This window comes from Miscanthus floridulus, chromosome 14 (genome assembly GCF_019320115.1).
Source record: "Miscanthus floridulus cultivar M001 chromosome 14, ASM1932011v1, whole genome shotgun sequence".
In the NCBI taxonomy this organism is placed as follows: Eukaryota; Viridiplantae; Streptophyta; class Magnoliopsida; order Poales; family Poaceae; genus Miscanthus; species Miscanthus floridulus.
In genome coordinates, this window is record NC_089593.1 from 81997316 (window position 1) to 82014294 (window position 16979).

At 44.0% G+C, this 16979-nt stretch overlaps 1 pseudogene; it reads left to right on the forward strand.

The window, feature by feature from the left end:
* Positions 1–7169: 7169 nt before the first annotated feature.
* Positions 7170–8076, forward strand: LOC136503867 (uncharacterized; annotated as a pseudogene).
* Positions 8077–16979: the final 8903 nt, after the last annotated feature.

Here is a 16979-nt window from a genome sequence, read left to right on the forward strand (position 1 = left end):
CTTTTACTATTCTTCTACTTTGGACCCTGGCACCACATGACTACGTTATCTATTAACAGGCTCGAGGACTAAGTGGGCACACTTCACCTTACGCTGAGTGTGTTTGCTTTAATCTAGAAGACTCTGCGCCTCTTGAAGTTGTAGAAGACAATCTCCCTTTCTCGTGGTCGGACTCTAAGTGGGCACACTTGGTCCACTATGAAGAAATTTTTGATTCTGAACATGAGCTCCTTACACCCTTATGGCAAGTCATACTTGGGTTACACTGCTCGGCGATAGTTCACACTGCTCGTGATGGCTCATGCTGCTCGGCGACGGTTTACGCTGCTCAGCCATGGTTTACATTGCTCGGCGGCGGTCCACACTGCTCGGCGACGGTTCGGCGATGGTTCACGCTGCTCGGCAACTGCTCACAACTACTCGGCAACTCATCACGGTGGTCGGACCATGAGTTTGACTGCTCGGTTTTGTTCGCACCGGCTCGGACAAGCTCAAGACGGCGTTGCACAACGGGTACAAGGTGCTCGGGGGCTAGCTGTGGGGGGTACGACCCCAGATACCCATGCCAGACCACATGGGCTATGCCCCCAGGGGCGGCCTAGCCCACAAGATGAAGCCTTACGAGCACAACTCTGCTCAGCGCCTCCGGCAAGACACCGGAAAGTTGTCCCAAAGATACTATAAGATCTGTCAGGATACATATGATCCCATGATTCCTATAATCTGTTATTACTTTCTGGTTATCTCTCATATCTAACCGACTTGTAACCCTACCCCCGGACTATATAAGGCAGGCAGGGACCCTCTCCAAACTCACGCAATATCATACGATAGCCAATACAAACCAACAGACCACAAGAGTAGGGTATTACGTCATACTGGTGGCCTGAACCTATCTAACTCGTGTGTCTCTATTGCCTTCTTATTCTTGATTACACGCCTCTCTAATGATCAATCTACCTTCGTGGGATACCCCTCGGAGGACTGCCGATGATATTTTGTCAATAGGCCACGCCGCCACACTAGGGCCGCTTGTGTCGCGCGTGCGCCCCGCCGGCCTAGGCCGCTCATGGGTCTGGCCTGCTACGCGCATGGCCGCGCCACTGGACCACGTGTGCCCGTTCCACGTGGGCCGAGATTGTTGACGCCGGCCTGTTTCTAAGTTAGCTTTTAAGGTAAACTTGTAAAATTCGTAGTAAATCATAGAAAATCATAAAAATGCCAAACTAATGTTGTTAGTCTCCTAAAATCATGATCTACCTATTAGTATATTTTGTTCACATAGTTCGATAATATTCTCGGAAGCTATATAATTAATTTAAGGTACTTAATATTGTAAAAATATAAACTTGTAGGAATTGTTGTAATAAATTGGTAATAGTGTTGGATCTAAAATTTTTACAGTAGGCTCCTAGCAATATTAGATACTCATTATAATTTTTGTAGTTCCAGAATAATTAGTTTACTAGAGTAGTTAATGATGCCCTATTCCAAATAAAGATTTAATTGATAGAATGGGATAAAGAAACACCTTGGAACTTTATAACTAAAATGCTGGTTGGGAAATGACACCTTTCTTGACGATGTTGTTGCATAGATTAGTACGTCAGACGTTAGAACTAGCTCGTTAACTTGAATGGTGTAAATCGTATTTTTACGAGTCACGATTGCAGTCGATTAATTACGTCTCTGCATTGCATATCATTGCATATCATAATAGGGACGTTGATGGATCGCGGAGTCATCGGGAGTTGCCGGAGAAATGGTGCTTTTAGATATCGTGTCGCCATGATGGAAAGCTAACTTCTTATTATATTTTACCCAGGCAAGCCCCGATGCATAACCCCTACTTTTCTGCACTTTAAATTATATTTGTGCATTAAGTTTTAAGGAGTTGAATGAAACCCACTTCCACATATATATATATATATCTTTGTCCTATGAGTCTTACTAGAATGATAGGATCATGTAGATTGCTATGCTACAAGACTCTGGTAGAAGTCGAGTGATTGCCTATCACTCGCGAGAGATAGGAAATATATTACTGAATTATTATCACTTGGAAAATATAAATGGTGGAAAGGAAAAATGGTGACCGAGCAGGGATATGGTTTGGGTATTGGTGGGTGTAAGAGGTTGTGTCCTGCGGCCAATGGGGCATAGCTTGGTTACACTGTTTTCCCTGCCCGTGTCGTTTAAGGACCGACCGTTGCATAAGACTCTAGGCAAGTCACAGACTTATTATCCCGAGCACATACTTGGGTATGGGCGCTTGGAAGACTTGTTACTCTCTTGTCATGGGTTCCGGCTCTTTCTAGACCGACTGTCAGGGTGGTTTTTGGGTTAGGAGGTCCTTGCGCCACACTGAGTCCGGGACTTAGGGGTGGGGGCTTGGAGTCCCAGTTTGGATGGGGACCTGGACCCCATGATAGGAGGGTAGTGGGTTGGTCCTGCTTGTGCCTTGGGTACAAGCGGGGCATGTGTTTTTAGGGTACCTAGCTGGGGGCATTGATTCGTGAATCGCCGGGCGATCCGGTATGGCTTGTCTACGGCCTAGCTTGAACTGAAAAGATGAAAGATGAAAAAAGGAAATCTGATTGCTTACCACCTGCTTGAAAGTAGCACAGGTGCTTATATAGAATGGTTAGTTAATGAACTAATGCACTGCTAATAAAAATTGAATATAAGGACGCACTTTTAGTAATGCTCCTGTAGATGCAATAAACCCACCAGCCAGATAGCGTTGCATATCCTTGTAGTCTTTTCTTTCCTCCTGTCGGGTAAGTCTTGCTGAGTATAATTGAGTACACAGGGTTTTATTTCCCGCTGTTGCAGGTGACAGGTGGATGCTAGAGCTGACTCTTGTGTGTGGATTCCTCCTAGTGGGCTCAGTGAGGAGTCCTTTACGCTGCGATCATAGTTTTTATTTATAACTCTCACTAAATATTTTCTAAATAAAAGTTTTATAATATGTTGTCATAGTTTATATATCAATGCTTCATCATGTCATGACTAGATATTTATTTCTGCTGTAATTCTGATAACATGTTCATATTCCGCTGTTAACTTAAATTGTTCATAACTCTGATAATATGATTACATTCCACTATTATAACCACAAATATGATACTCTGATGTTGTATTAAAAGTGATGTAAGAAATGGTTAAGAATGATGTAAGCTTTATTCTCTCATTTGTGATCCTAATGGAAAAATGTGGATTTTTGGGTTTTCCCCTGGGGTGTGCCCGACGGGACCGCGTAATTTAGTGTTCTCCTTCGAGTGCTTAGTGTCTAATGGAAGACGAACGCTCCTAGGAGGCATTAGATTAGACGGTTCTGCCACACCATGCCTCCTTTTCTTTTCCTATCTCCTCAACCGCTTTACCCTTGCTTGCAAGTTACTAACCACAAAGTGTAAAACTTGTGTGCTCGTGTGTTAGCATTTTTCAAAGCAATTTTCAAGGGTCAATTGTTAGAACACTAGGTCCCTAAATGTATATGCAATTGCAACTTCACCTAGTGGCACTCGATGACCGTTTAGCCAAAGATTTCCCCTCTTTATAGTACAGCTATCGATCCTAAACACACTCACGCCCTCTATGGTGTCTTAAGTGCCAAAACAAAAACCTATTTGATACCTTTGCCTTGATCTCCTTGGTTTTTGTTTTTCTCTTTCTTATTTTCCAAGTAGGAGCTTGATCATCATCATCACATGTCCATCTCCATCTCCATGGACTTCATCTTGCTCCACCACTTGGATTGGACCATCCTATCTAGTCTACATACTTAGCTCAAGGATTAGTCTATAGGTTTTATCAATTATCCAAAACCAAACTAGAGCTTTTAATCTTCCTCTTTTTGGTAATTGATGCCAACCTTTTCACAAATATATTCAATAAAACCTTTTTGCATTCATGTTGCTTGCCCAAGCATTTTATCATGTGTAAAGGATATGGACAAGTTTTATAAACAAGAATTGGTAGCATTTGCTCCCCCTACATATGTGCTAAGAGTTTGGATTTAAAAGCTTGCACATATGCATGGATTGGAAGTTTGGGAGAGTAATGTCTACCAAATGATGCTAAGGTATAAAGAATTGACCTTTCAAGCATGATACCAATCGGAGTTGCCATTTAAACACCATCCTGAGCACCATGGTTTGCTAGATACCACTTGAAAATCACAAACACTAGATACCTCATGAGATCAACATTATAGACAAGGATCTAGTACCACTTGTGAGATCAATTCAAGTGTCTAGCTATCCTATGCATGCTAGTTGAACTTGAGTTCTCTCATGTTCACTAGCCTCTTTGGGTTCGCACAGTAGCTCGTCGGGACTTTGAGTTCATTGAAGAAAGAAATAAGCACACGCTTTTCTTCCCCCTTCAAGGTCCATGATGCAACTGGAAGATCGAACTAGACATCCTATAGCTCCATGGGATGTAGCTCCTTCCTCATTCCCAAGTGTTGCATGTCCAGACATGTGGCTAGTGAATCCTTCACTGTCCCCCCGGTGTTCATCAAGGTGTTAAGCGTGTTACCGCACACATTTTTAGTAATGTGCAAGAGATCAAGACAGTGGCATACACTCAACACTGGCCAGTAAGGTAGTTTCCAAAAAAAATAATTTCTTCTTTTAGACGCTCGAATCAGGCGTTGCTGCTGCCCTATCCCCCTTCCCAAGGACAACATCTAGTTTGTTGACTTCTCGGAGTATCGTAGGCCCGTCTCGATATTTTGGAGATAAGTGTTTCTCAATAGTCCCATCAAAATCTTTTCTGTTCCTACGGTTAGGGTGATCCTTAGCTAGGAACCTACGGTGTCCCATATAAACAATCTTTGAGTTTGACGGTAGATGTATCGCATCGGTGTCGTCCAAGCACTCGACACATCTAGTATAGCCCTTTGTGTTCTCTCCGGACAAGAAACCTCGCCTTGGCAGGTTGGTGATTGTAGCGATAAGTACTGCCTTGATCATGACATGTTCCTTTTTGTACTCATCCCAAACATCCTTCACACCCTTTTCAAACATCTCCACTAGTTCATCGATCTCTGGTTCTAGAAACACATCGATGTCACTCCTAGATTGTCTTGGTCCTTGGATCGGTAGTGGCATTTGGATGTACGACTGCTTTATATAGAGCCAAGGTGGAAGGTTGTATATACAGAGCGTCACTGGCCAGGTGCTATGATTGCTTCTAACCTGGTCAAAAGGATTCATCCCATCTGTGCTCAAACCAACCCAAAGGTGCCTTACCTCTCCACCGATGTTCTTATAGAACATAGTATTGATAGTCCTCCAGTCCTTCCCATCGGCGAGGTGCCTCATCATTTTATCTTTCTTACGCTCTTCTCCATGCCACCGTAACAGCTTCACTGACTTTGCATTTGCAAATAGCCTATGCACCCGGGGAGATATAGGGAAATACCAAACGATCTTTACGAATCCTCTAGTCTTGGTACCCTCATCTGAGGGCCCTTCCTTGTACCATGGAGCTTCACACTTGGGGCACGCATCTAAGTCTTTGTATTCATCTCCATGGTACAATATGCAATCATTGGAACACGCGTGGATTTTTTCAAGCTCGATACTGATGGGGCAGATCATTTGCTTGGCCAGGTATGTCTTTTCTGGCAACGTTTTTTTGGAGCAGTTTCCTTATTATACCTAACAACTAATCGAAGCCTTTATCGCTCAATCCGTTTATAGATTTGAACTCTAACAGCATGATGTTGGCTTCCAGTTTGCTCACTGGACAATCCTTATACAATGGTGTTTTTTCATCTTATTGTCTTATTTTCTCTAGCTTTTTTAGCTGTCTAGCACTAAGACATCCACCCTCTACATTACGTAGCAGCTGAAAAATGCCATTGTCAGCCTCGGTATCATCAGCTAGCGTATTCCTAAACACATCATTAACTGTGGCCATAGGTTCCGTGTTGACACCGAGTTCAAACACATCATTAACGGTAGCCATAGGTTCCTCGTTAGTAACAGCCTCGTGGAGGGCTACGTCAGCATTGGCCACATCATCATCATTTTCTAGTAGAACATTCACACCAACCTCCTCATGCATACTCCATATGTATAGTTTGGCATGAACCCTCTTGTAATCAAGTGCATTCATACAAACTCAATTTTCTCCCATTTCCTATGATTCATGCAATCTTTGCATTGGGCAGAAGACAGGGTTTTCATCCCCAGCATCGGCTTTGGCATCGGCAATAAACTTGCTGACGCCAAGCATGTACCGCTTGTCCGTTCGGGACAGATGCATCCACTCTCGATCTATCTCTGCACAAAAAATATTGAGACAGTAATTACATAGAAATTAATAACAAGTCAAGCTTAATGAACAACAATTATAGCTCAAAAGTACCATTTATTCTACACTTATTTAATTTAGTCACCCCATTTTAGAAAAAATTATTCTACACTAATTATTGGAAAATTAGAATTGATAGCCCCGGCCGTATAAGTTGGAAATCGTAGCCCCATAAAAAATAATTATTGCACAATAATGAATAACATTTATTCTACTCCATGCCACATAAAAATGGAGACACTAATTAAAAAAAGACTAAAATTAGAGACATAATCATGAACAACTATGTAGCTCCAAACAATGTGTTGGTAGGTGACACATGGATTAATTTGCTCATCAAAATTATAAAAGAATCTACTCTACTCCTAAGAACTAATTATAGCATCACATACTAACAATCATCTTGACCACCATGTAATTAGCTAGAAATTTAAATGTGTTCATAGATACCAACCTTTTGGATGATGGATTCACCACAATTTGCTTGGAAGCCTTGCACAAAGTCCAATTGAAAAAATGCTCTCTAAAATAGAGAAAACTAAAATGAGAATCAAGTAATGTAGCTATCAAAACAATGTTAATTAAGCAACAAAATCCAAGGAGTGGATGGTTGTTACTAAGCTTGAAGCAAAAAGATCAAGCCATTCTTCCAAATCCAAGAGCTAGCTTCATGGTGAAGAGCAGCCGCAACAATGGAGGAAGCGGCCTAAACGCGTGCCTGTGTGCTCAGGATGAAAGAGATGAGGAAGGAGATGGAGTTGGCACCCCTGTTTATCACTATTTTGGGCATATCCTTGCTTCGATGTAATCTACTAAGCCAACCATTAGTTCCGGGAGACATGGTTTCCTAGCACAACGTCATGTCATTCTGTACTCGAAAGAAGAAGCCCCCAACTCTGATGAAGCTTGCACCTTCAGCTACCTCAGGGACTACATCAACAAGCAATGGTACATCTGGCACCAATGCGTAGCCAAACAGATCTCGTTGCTGGTTCGTTGGCACGCGGAAGAAGGGTGGAAGGAGTACATACGTGATGCAGCCACGTACACAAGATTCAACAATCTCAGGGGAGAGCACTCTCTGATGAAGATGAGGCACTACCTGCTGGAACAAGAGAAGCTGGGGTGGACCTTCAAACCTGCCATTTGATGAGTATGTCCTTGTCTGGCACCTTGCCACTGACCTCTGCATTCACCAAACCACCGACGATGCATCCACATCTGAAGACGCTATCTCAAGTCGCCGCAGCAGTGAGATAATATCCAACTACATGATCAACCTGCTTTTTATTTGTCCTGAGATGCTAATTCCAGGGGCAAGACAGGATCTGTTCATCCTTGCGTGCAATGATATCGAGCACATGATCAAGGGCAAGGACCAGCCACTGTCGTCGCTGGACGAAAGAAGCATCGCTCAGTGGGTTCTCTGCATGGGACAAGATGGCGATGAGTACGAGAGAATCGAGGATGATTTCCAATGCATACAAGCTAGCTAAAGCGCTCAGTGACCTCAACAACAACACGGAGATGTGGGAAGTGATCCAAGGCGTGTGGGTGGAGATGCTCTGTTATTCTGCAAGCATATCCCGTGGCTACCTGCATGCCAAGAGCCTAGGTCATGGTGTGGAGTTCCTCACCAATGTCTGGCTCCTTTGGTGGTGTATGGGGATGCAGACCTTACCGGACATGATGAACAATCTAGGACCTCCTGAAGAACTAACAGCTGTTGCTGCTGCTTCGGTTTGATACCATTATGGGGGTGTTTGGTTCTTTAGATGCTTCTAAAATTCATATCACATCAAATGTTTAGATACTAATAAGGAGCATTAAATATAGATGAATTATAAAACCAATTACATAGACGAAGGCTAATTTGCGAGACGATTTTTTTAAGCCTAATTAATCCGTCATTAGCACATGTTTACTGTAGCACATGTTCAAATCATGGACTAATTAGGCTTAAAAGATTCGTCTCGTAAATTAGTCGCAAGTTGTGCAATTAGTTTTGTAATTAGTCTATATTTAATACTCTATACATATGTCCAAACATTCGATGTGACAGGAATTTTAGGAGGTACTGCAGAAACCAAACAGGCCCTATATCTGATCCTGATTGCTTATATACTTTGCATTGGTTTGTGTGTTGTCTATATGCAGCCGTTAGGCGTGTGATTTCTGTTGATTTCCTTCCTTATTTTGAGGTGATGGTTGTTTTGCTGATTTCAATAATAAACTGCCCCAGTCTTTTTTTTAGCAAAATAAACTGCTCCAGTCGAGCGATTGTGTGAGAACTGAGAAGCACAAGCACCCATGAGTCATGTGGGGGATTAGATGCTTCTTTCTTGTATGCTTAAATCATGTGCGCCCGTGCCCCCAAATTGTCAGGTCTTTAAGTTCCATCTTTTTCATACGCCTTCTCTGATTTGCAAGGCAGTCTGTTCAAGTACGTAGCCAACTGACACCATTGATACATCGTAATACTTTGTGAAATGATACTACAGAAATTGTGGTTTAAAAATGACTTTGTTTCTGCATAAATATATATATAGAGGTATATACAAAATGTGCTCTTGGATGTGTTCCCGCAATGACAACGGAGCATAAACGTTCAAACTAAATCCGAAGGCCTTGCTTAAGGCCAGAGTAAACAAGCGAACGCGGGACCGGTTGGCCTTGCTGTGCATTTTGCACCCTACCGGCCAGAGTTCAAACCTCTTTAGGAGCGGATTTGTTGGTCGGAGGAGGCGTAGTTTATTTGCACGTTGAAAAAAAAATCACAACGTTTGTCCCACGCCAAAGCACAGGTCTAAGGCCACCCCAGTCTTACGAGAGCTATGATGCTGCTGTTGTTGAAAAATAAGGCATTTTCAAATTTATTTTAATCCATAAAAATAACGCAACAAAAAGGAGAGTAAAATCATGAATAAGAAGACAGAAACAATTCATGGCAAATGTTAACATGATGATAATACAAACCATAGAATCAAAACATATGTGAAACATTGTTTTACATAGCTGGAGCATCACAGACATGATTATAAATATAAATGATGTGTTCTCAAATATGAAGATCATGATGATCACAAAAATAAAAGGAACCAGAAAACCAGTACTAGCATAATCATCCAAATCAATCAAACAGAACATGTTGAATGTGAAAACAGTATTGCCTAGGAACATCATGATATTGATAATGAAACTCAGAAGAGGGTGAAGAAGATTGTACCCTGCGGCGGAGCCGCTCGCACCAGGAAAGGCCATGGTGGTGCTTTGTTGTTGTAGTCGTCCCGGTCGATGCAGTGCAGACAAGGACGCCGTGAAGAAGCACCGCTACTGGTTCACCAGCGAGTAGTCGTGCCTGACACTCCCCAAAAACGTAATCGCCCGTCTTCACCCGAGCAGGTGAAGCCCACGACGGAGACACGTTCCGGAGGCCTACTCTTCCATCTCTGGTGCTCGCCGGAGGTGGAACGGGAAGAACTTGCGCTACTGGAAAGTGGTGTACTTCGCCAAGAGATGTTAACCAAGAGGGGAGGATTTGTTTTATAGGGCAGAGACTGCGGTGGGAGAGACGGAGACGGAGAGCCAGGAGTCACGGGAGAAACTCCTCCAATCAATTGCAATCAATTCGGGAGTTACCAGAAACTCCTCCAATCAATTCCAATCAATTCGTCAGTTTCAAAAATAAAGGCCTCGCCCGCCCGTCCGCTCGCTCGCCGCCGCCCGCCCGCCCGCCTGCCTGCCTGCCTGCCTGCCTCGCCTCGCCTCGCCTCGCCACGCCACGCCACGCCCACGCCCACGCCCACGCGCACGGGCACGGGCTCGGGCCGGGCTGGGCGGCGGCGGCGGCGGCGCGCGCGCGCGCGTGTGGCACCCAGGTGATCCTCTTTTACTTCTCAAATAGATCGGCCAAGGACCAAGTATTTAAGTAGAGTCGCCTCTCGATTAAATTCCCATATGGTACAAAACCATTAATGCACATGTACGGACCATAGAGTTTAATAGAGTTATTAAATAAATGGGCCAAGCCCATAATATCTAACAATCCCCACCAAACTCTAGGGTACGCAGTTTGGAGTTCTCAGAACCACATTCCTTTTATATATCAGTGTTTCGATGGAGACTGTTAAGTTGAACATCCATCTAGAAAGCTAGCTACACTCATCCACAACTGAACAATGGACAGAACCTTGAATTGACAGTTTTGTGCGAGATGAGTTTCACATAGCCTCTTAACTGATACTAGGCTGCCAAGTGCCTTCCCTCTGTTTGAAGCATATAAGTCACACTTCGAGGCCTTTTCATGAGCATCTAGAGATTACCCACATCTCATAGATTGTGACTAGCAATCGAGCTCATATAGGTGTGTTCCTTATAGGATGTTCTGTAGGACAACATCCCCGCTATACCAAGCCGCTCGGATCACATTAAGAACTTAATCATCCTGCCTAACAGTATTGGAGAGATGGTGCATCTCCAACAAACTGAGCTATAATCTAAGGGGTCTCTCCCTCAGTCAATCAACAGCTTGTTTCGCCATCCTAATTCACGGGATCTCCGATCACATAGGATAGGTTACTACTGTTGATGGCTCTATGTGGGTCTCAAACCCAGTTCCCTCGACGCACCTTCTATCACATTGCGTGACAGACCCTTAGTGAATTGATCTGCCAGATTATTTGATGTATGGACATAGTCCAATGCAATTACTCCGGAGTTTCTCAGTTTTCTGACAGTCTTCAAACGTCTCTTCACATGCTTTGTGGACTTCATGTTATCCTTAGAACTATTTACCTTAGTGATCACAGTTTGATTATCACAGTTCATGGAAATTGCCGGGATTGGTTTCTCAACAATCGGCAAATCCATTAGGAGATCACGGAGCCACTCTGCCTCAGCACTAGCGGTATCCAATGCAGTCAGTTCTGCTTCCATTGTAGACTTCGTTAAGATAGTCTGCTTGCAAGACTTCCAAGAAACAGCACCACCTCCAAGTAGGAACACGTATCCACTCGTGGCATACAACTGATCCGCATCAGAAATCCAATTAGCATCACAATAACCCTCTAGTACCCTCGGATACCCGGAAAAGTGAATGCCGTAACTCATTGTCCCTTGCAAATAGCGTAGCACTCTCTCAAGAGCATTCCAGTGAGTATCTCCCGGATTTGACACAAACCGGCTCAGTTTGCTTACAGCGAACGAGATATCAGGCCTGGTTGCGCTAGCTAGGTACATAAGAGAACCAATTATCTGTGAATATCTCAATTGGTCTCTTGCAATTCTGTGATTTTTCCTCAAATGAACACTTGGATCGTACGGAGTAGGAGCAGGCGTACACTCACTATACCCAAATCGGTTCAAGACCTTTTCCACATAGTGAGATTGCATAAGAGTTACCCCACCATTTCCTTCTTCCCTTGAAAGCTTAATGTTGAGAATAACATCAGCCTCTCCCAAGTCTTTCATCTCAAAGTTACTCGACAAAAATTCTTTTACTTCTTTAATCACATTTAGATTGTTGCCAAATATTAATATATCATCCACATATAGGCATAGTATCACACCATCACCACCACCAAACCGATAATATACACATTTATCAGCTTCATTCACAACAAAGCCGGCTGATGTTAAAGTTTTATCAAACTTCTCATGCCACTGCTTGGGTGCTTGCTTTAAGCCGTACAGGGACTTCAATAACTTACAAACTTTACCCTCTTGACCATTTACAATAAACCCATCAGGCTGATCCATGTAGATCTCTTCCTCAAGCTCTCCATTTAGGAAGGCTGTCTTAACATCCATCTGATGAATGATAAAACCATGTGAAGCAGCCAGGGATATCAGCACACGAATGGTCGTCAATCGAGCAACAGGTGAGTAAGTATCAAAGTAATCTTCTCCTTCTTTCTGTGTATAACCCTTAGCAACAAGCCTAGCTTTGTACTTCTCAATTGTACCATCAGGCCTCAGCTTCTTTTTAAACACCCATTTGCAGCCCACAGGTTTGCAACCAAATGGACGGTCAACCACTTCCCACGTTCCATTGGACATAATGGAGTCCATCTCACTTTGCACTGCCTCCTTCCACATGTCAGAATCAGAAGAGGAATATGCCTCAGCAACGGTTGTGGGAGTGTCATCCACGAGATATATAATAAAGTCTTCTCCAAAGGATTTTGCAACTCTTTGCCTCTTACTCCTTCGAGTGACAGTATTATCATTCTCCTCAGGATTTTGCTCAAGCTCATGGGTGTTATCATCAGCGTGTATATTCGATTCATGAAATTCAGGAACAGGATCATGACTAGACACGCTAGATGCACCTATTTTCATTGGAAATTCATTCTCAAAGAACGTGGCATCTCTAGACTCCATGACCGTTCCAACAGCCATATCAGGAGCACTAGAATTTATTATTAAAAACCGATAGCCCACACTATGAATGGCATAGCCTAAGAAAACACAATCTACAGTTTTTGGTCCAAGCTTTCGCTTTTTGTTTATTGGCACGTTCACTTTGGCCAAACAACCCCAAACGCGAAGATAAGAAATATTTAACCTCTTTTTCTCCCATTCTTCAAATGGAGTGATTTCTTTGTTCTTTGTGGGCACTCTATTTAGGACATGATTCGCAGTTAAAATTGCCTCACCCCACCATTCCTTAGATAAACCAGCTGTTTCCAACATGGCATTCACCAAGTCAGTTAGAGTGCGGTTCTTTCTCTCAGCAATCCCATTGGATTGTGGTGAGTATGGAGGTGTCCTCTCATGAATTATACCGTGCACCGCGCAAAACTCAGAAAATTCATTAGAGAAATATTCTCCCCCGCGATCGGACCGCAACCGTTTGATGTGTTTTTCAAGTTGATTCTCAGCCTCAGCTTTAAAGGTTTTAAAATAATGTAATGCCTCATCTTTTGTTTTAATTAGGTACACATAGCAATATCGAGTGCAATCATCTATGAACGTTATGAAGTATCTCTTACCACCTTTTGTCAAAATTCCGTTCATTTCACAAATATCGGAATGGATGAGTTCAAGTGGTGCCAACTCTCTCGCCACAGCTGCCTTGTGAGGCTTGCGAGGTTGTTTTGCCTCAACGCATGTATGACATTTGGAGCTTTTGGCAACGTCAAATTTAGGAATTAAATTCAAACCAGCTAAGCGGGACATGCAACCAAGATTAACATGACATAACCGAGAATGCCAAACATTCATCTCAACATTAACGTTATTAACGACATTATTCACTGCAAGAGGTAAAGTATCAACCAAAGACAAGCGGAACAAGCCTCCGCTCTCATAGCCTTTTCCAACAAAGGTTCCATACTTTGACATAACACATTTATTCGACTCAAACACAAGTTTAAAACCGTCTCGACATAGCAGAGAGCCACTAATAAGATTTTTCCTTATTGAGGGGACATGATGCACGTTCTTGAGTTGCACGGTCTTCCCCGAAGTAAGCTTCAGATCCACCGTACCAACACCATGAACACCAGCACGCGCGCCATTCCCCATCAGCAAGGCTCCACTCCTCTCGGCCTGGTAAAAGGAAAACAAGGACTTATCACCACACACATGTATATTTGCACCTGTATCAACCCACCAATCAGGTGAGGAACAAACTGTAAATGCAGATAAATTACCGTACCCAGAAGCATCTGCATCAGTCTCAATGGTGTTGACTGTCTTCGCCTTTGGTGGGGGCTTCCACTTAGCCTCAGGACACTCTCTAGAGAAGTGCCCAGTGTTCCCACAAGTGAAGCAGTTCATCTTTGCCTTGTCTAATCCCATCTTCTTATTATTGCCTTTCTTGAAGAAGGTAGTGGATTTCTGCTTAAGCTCCTGTTGGGGCTTCTTCTTTTGTGGCTTAGGACGAAACTTTTGCACCACATGTGCACTAGTAGTCGCCTCACCATTCCCGCCCTTGCTCTTTCCCTTAACATCCTTTGCTCTTGCCTTGTCCTCAACATCAAGAGTGCCCACAAGTTCAGCAATGCTAAACTGCTGCCTCTTGTGTTTCAAGGTAGTAGCAAAATCAGTCCAGGAAGGTGGCAGCTTAGCAATAATGCACCCTGCCACGAACCTGTCAGGGAGAGGACAGCCGTACAGCTCCAATTCCTTCACCAGTCCCTGTATCTCATGAGCCTGTTCGACTACAGGACGGTTATCAACCATCTTGTAGTCATGGAACTGCTCCATGATGTACAGCTCAGAACCGGCGTCGGATAGACCGTACCGGGCCTCAAGGGCTTCCCACACAGCTCTGCCAGTCGGGAGTGGTATGTAGGCATCAACCAGAGAGTCATTAATGATGCTCAACAGTGCAGCCTTGCACATGATCTCAGCATGTCCCCAAGCCTGCTCATCCTCATCGGATCTCACAGTAGCAGGCTGCTCATTGAGCACATGACCACAGCGCATGGCCGACAACCACAGAAGGGCTTTCTCACGCCACCTCTTGTAGTGAGTGCCCTCAAACGGCGTAGGCTTTAGCATGCCCGCAAAGCCAACAGATGAAAATGGCCTGAAATTACGTTTTTGGATTGTTGAAAAATAAGGCATTTTCAAATTTATTTTAATCCATAAAAATAACGCAACAAAAAGGAGAGTAAAATCATGAATAAGAAGACAGAAACAATTCATGGCAAATGTTAACATGATGATAATACAAACCATAGAATCAAAACATATGTGAAACATTGTTTTACATAGCTGGAGCATCACAGACATGATTATAAATATAAATGATGTGTTCTCAAATATGAAGATCATGATGATCACAAAAATAAAAGGAACCAGAAAACCAGTACTAGCATAATCATCCAAATCAATCAAACAGAACATGTTGAATGTGAAAACAGTATTGCCTAGGAACATCATGATATTGATAATGAAACTCAGAAGAGGGTGAAGAAGATTGTACCCTGCGGCGGAGCCGCTCGCACCAGGAAAGGCCATGGTGGTGCTTTGTTGTTGTAGTCGTCCCGGTCGATGCAGTGCAGACAAGGACGCCGTGAAGAAGCACCGCTACTGGTTCACCAGCGAGTAGTCGTGCCTGACACTCCACAAAAACGTAATCGCCCGTCTTCACCCGAGCAGGTGAAGCCCACGACGGAGACACGTTCCGGAGGCCTACTCTTCCATCTCTGGTGCTCGCCGGAGGTGGAACGGGAAGAACTTGCGCTACTGGAAAGTGGTGTACTTCGCCAAGAGATGTTAACCAAGAGGGGAGGATTTGTTTTATAGGGCAGAGACTGCGGTGGGAGAGACGGAGACGGAGAGCCAGGAGTCACGGGAGAAACTCCTCCAATCAATTGCAATCAATTCGGGAGTTACCAGAAACTCCTCCAATCAATTCCAATCAATTCGTCAGTTTCAAAAATAAAGGCCTCGCCCGCCCGTCCGCTCGCTCGCCGCCGCCCGCCCGCCTGCCTGCCTGCCTCGCCCACGCCCACGCCCACGCGCACGGGCTCGGGCCGGGCTGGGCGGCGGCGGCGGCGGCGCGCGCGCGCGCGTGTGGCACCCAGGTGATCCTCTTTTACTTCTCAAATAGATCGGCCAAGGACCAAGTATTTAAGTAGAGTCGCCTCTCGATTAAATTCCCATATGGTACAAAACCATTAATGCACATGTACGGACCATAGAGTTTAATAGAGTTATTAAATAAATGGGCCAAGCCCATAATATCTAACAGCTGTGTATGGGTGAGGCAAAGGTTCGGGAGTTTTCTCGACCTGCGTGACAAGGTCTTCTTCTTAAGCATAATGCCCGAGGGTTGTCTTACCCTCCACGGGTCGAGTTTTTTTAAGGCCAGAGTAAATGGTGTAGCCAGCAAACCATACCATTGTTAGGAACAAAAATATCCGGGAGGTGGCTACATGTATATCTCTTTCCATAACTCACTATTGAGGAAGGCATTCTTTGGGTCCGTTTGGCACTACCACTGAAAAATTGAATCTGAATATGGGATTCATCATAGAGCTGTTCACCAGTGAATGTGAGATCCACCGTGGATCTATCAGGAAACTATTTAGCTACACAGTAGCTTCAGATCCACGAAATGAGCTTTTGGTTGGAATGACCTATTTTGCCCTCGGATATGTCCCACATGTCAATAATTGAAAAAAGCTTCCTCTTCGTCTTCCCTTTCTTCCTGGGCACGTCACCGGCGTCATCGGCGGCCATGGCCGGGAGCGGCCCCCGCGGGCGGCAGGTGCTGTGGTGTGGATCCAGGTAAGGACAACGGCGGTGGCAGATCCTGGCAACGGCGGCGGGCTTGGTTGGGATCAACGATGTGCTTTATTGTATGGGCTCCACTTTTTTGTTTTTTAAATAGATATACGGAGAGGAGCATTGTGCCCGCTTTTGATAACACTGATTAACAATAACGCTGGAACAGAGGCGGGCAGCCTACCCACCTCCGTGTAATGTATTTTGCTCGTCTCAGATAGTCTATCGTGTGCTAGTGCTAGACTGTCTGACAAACTTGCACTACTATCAAAGATTTTAGGAGACAAATTGTTTTATTAACCGAGGCAGTCAAAAAAGTGTGTTCCTCCCAAAACACATGACGACATTCAAAGACGGGCATTTTATTTACAAATAAAGTAAAAATGACCATCTCTAACATTGGGTTT